This window comes from Lepidochelys kempii, chromosome 1 (genome assembly GCF_965140285.1).
Source record: "Lepidochelys kempii isolate rLepKem1 chromosome 1, rLepKem1.hap1, whole genome shotgun sequence".
Lineage (NCBI taxonomy): Eukaryota > Metazoa > Chordata > Testudines > Cheloniidae > Lepidochelys > Lepidochelys kempii.
This window is the reverse complement of record NC_136380.1, coordinates 175,513,136-175,516,433: the sequence shown is the minus strand read 5'-3', so window position 1 is coordinate 175,516,433 and position 3,298 is coordinate 175,513,136.

The window sequence follows — 3,298 nt, the reverse complement described above, 5'->3', positions numbered from 1 at the left end:
GGGACGGAGAGCGCCTCCAGCCCTTCCCCTCCCCGCGCACGCCGGTCAGGTGGAATGGTGAACCACCCTCCGCATGTGCAGCAGTTGGACTCGCCCAGCGCTTTGTGACGCTGGTTCCCACACACCGGAGAAAGGAGGACGAGCGCAAACTGTCTGACTCTCGACTGTAGCACAGTCGGTGTGGGTGCTATGACTGGCCCAGGGTAACCTTAACTCTGCCCCTCCCCCCCCCCCATGCACGCTGGTAACATGGCTCCCGTTTGTAGAGCTGGCAGCCTTTTGTTCCCAGAGTTGCCTGTGTCTTACGCACATCACATCTCCCTTCACTTTAGCGAACTAGCCCTTGTTGAAGTTGCAGGAAAAGTCATGCATTGTCTATGAAAGGATGACTTCCACAGCCTTGTCAGTTTCCTATATGATGTTTCTATGTCCCTGGTTTGGGAGTTTTGTCACATATTGTGTTGAAACATACCTGGGCCCGGGTAGGTTGAGCACTGGCAAGACAAAGTAGGTGAGGTGTTATATTTTATCGGGCCAACTTCTATGAGTGAAAGAGACAACATGGTTACAACTTTACTGCAAGCATCCATACATTGGGGTCATTCCTCTACAGTCTGGAATTATATGGTTACACCTTATTTCCAGGGGACACAGTGTGTTCAGTGAACAGGTTGGATGGTGATTCAAATGGGGACAGAATCCATATAATTCATGTCTCAAGTGGCCCTAATATCCCTCGTCCCCACATCCCTCAGCGCACGCCACTTCCCGCAGCCCCCATTGGCCTGAAACTGCGAACCACGGCCAGTGGGAGCTGTGATTGGCCGAACCTGCGGACGCTGCAGGTAAACAAACTGTCCCAGCCCACCAGCGGATTTCCCTGATGGCTCACGTGCCAAAGGTTGCCCATCCCTGCCATATGTAATTACTGCAGTCTAAATTTGCATTTGGCTTATGGAAATCACTGCTCTTACACCAATGATACGCCAGTGTAACTGAGAACGCATTTGGATCTCACATTGGTTAGGCCAGTGGCTCTCAACCTTTCCAGACTACTGTGCCCCTTTCAGGAGTCTGATTTGACTTGCGTACCCGCAAGTTTCACCTCACTTAAAATCTACTTGCTTACAAAAACAAGACATAAAAATACCAAAGTGTCACAGCACACTATTACTGAAAAATTGCCTACTTTCTCATTTTTACAATATAATTATAAAATAATCAGAATATAAATGTTGTACTTACATTATAGTATACAGTATATAGAGCAGCATAAACAAGTCGTATGAAATTTTAGTTTGTACTGACTTCGTTAGTGCTTTTTATGTAGCCTGTTGTAAAACTAGGCAACTATCTAGATGAGTTAATGTACCCCCTGGAAGAATTCTGTGTACCCCTGGTTGAGAGCCACTGGAGTAGGATGTGTAGTAAATACAGCAGTTGTATATAGGGAATGAGGCAAGGATCAACTTGTTGAACAGTGAGAAGAAAAACAAAGATAGCTCAGCTGCCTTAACCATTTGTGAAATTGGTACCTCTGTACTTTATGCACGAGTTGTCCTATTGACTCCACTGAAGTCAAAAGTACTACTCACTTAGTTAGGCATAAAGAAAAGGAGTACTTGTGGCACCTTAGAGACTAACCAATTTATAGTCTCTAAGGTGCCACAAGTACTCCTTTTCTTTTTGCGAATACAGACTAACACGGCTGTTACTCTGAAACCTGTCATTAGTTAGGCATGTGTTTAAGTGCTTTGGTGGATCAGGGCCAGTGTGCCCTGCCACTTGCAGAATGAAGCTTTCTGGAAGCAAAAGTTGGTCCTTTACAGGGTTGTTATTTTCACAACAGCATCTCATGAAGTTAAGGAAGAAAGGAAGGAGGGGAGTTTCAACTAAAGAGGGGTAAAAAATTATGTTTATGTGGAACGTGAAGAAGTGAGGTAAAACAGTGAGAGAGGACAGTAGGGTTGAGAGGGAGTAGGAGGGTTAGATAAGGTGGGGTGGGGGGAGGAGGGTGACAGGGTGGAAAATGCCAAATATGGGTTGTGTGATTCAAACTGAAAGGAAAATCAGGTCTGCTCTGTGTTTGTACTTAACCTGAGTGAGTTAAACTGTTAGTAGTAGATTATATCTTCCAGAAGTTTCTGCAATTAAGAAAAGCTATGTACGTCACAGTGCGTGTATGTCAGAGGGGGATTTTGTCTACCCACACTCATTACCAAGAAAGAGGCTTAATATTATAGGAAGATATGTGCTGCATCGTACTTCCTCCTTAGAAACGCTTGTTTCTACAGTACTTAATATTATGTTTATTATATTTTTTCATTGCATTTTTTGTGGGGAATCTGATTCCATGCTGTCACGAATAAAAATTACAAGGAACTTAAACCCATATTACCACATTAGATTATAATAGTGAAAGATTTTTTTGAAATGTCATTTACTTTATTATCTGTATAATTGATAGTGTCACTGATAGTTGCCTAACACTTTCCGCTATAAAGCCCTGTACTCAGTTTCTCCTAACTTTGCTAAATTTAACATGTTTTGAGATAAAATTTTCCTGGCAAGTTGCCTGCCACCTGCTGATTTTTTTTTTTTTTTTAAAGTTTCAGTAAAAACATCTTAGCTGTTTGCAAGAATAAGATTAAGGAACAATTGCCTCTGTTATATTCTTATAGTGAGATGCTGCAGCAACTCCATGTTTTGGAGAAGACACTTGAAATTTGGTAGAGTGTTAACACTGGTGTCGGTGATGTGCTTTTTGCTGTTCCTGTGAACATCCACTCAAATTTGGCCACGTTATGAACTCCGAAAAATTGGTTCATAGCTGCTCAGTAGAGGTTTGTTAAAGGATTGCAGTATTATTCTTCAAAGATTCACTATGTATTGAGCATGCACCACCATCCCTATGCTCGGGTTAGACTTCACATGCACTAACCCTACAGAGCCTGTGTAATCCACACACCTCCTGGGTGTGGCGTTCTGTCCCCTCTAGGAGCACCGAGACCACTTAGAGAGAGAAAAAATGAGTCTGCTCTACAGCCTTAGCTAACAGCCAGTTGGCTTTGAGCTCATGTGGTAGAGGCTCAGAGGTCCCAGGTGTAACCCTGCCTGCTGACAAGCGGGACCTGTGGTTGTTATACATACTCCAGCCTAGGGCTGGAGTAAAAGCAGGACTTTCCCTAGAATTGCTCTGCCTACCTGGTAGGGGCTAGTGTGGTGGCAGGTACTGGAACAGAGGAGGGAGACTGTCTCTCCGACGCTTTCAGTGCTCCTCTTGCTGACACCCATGTAG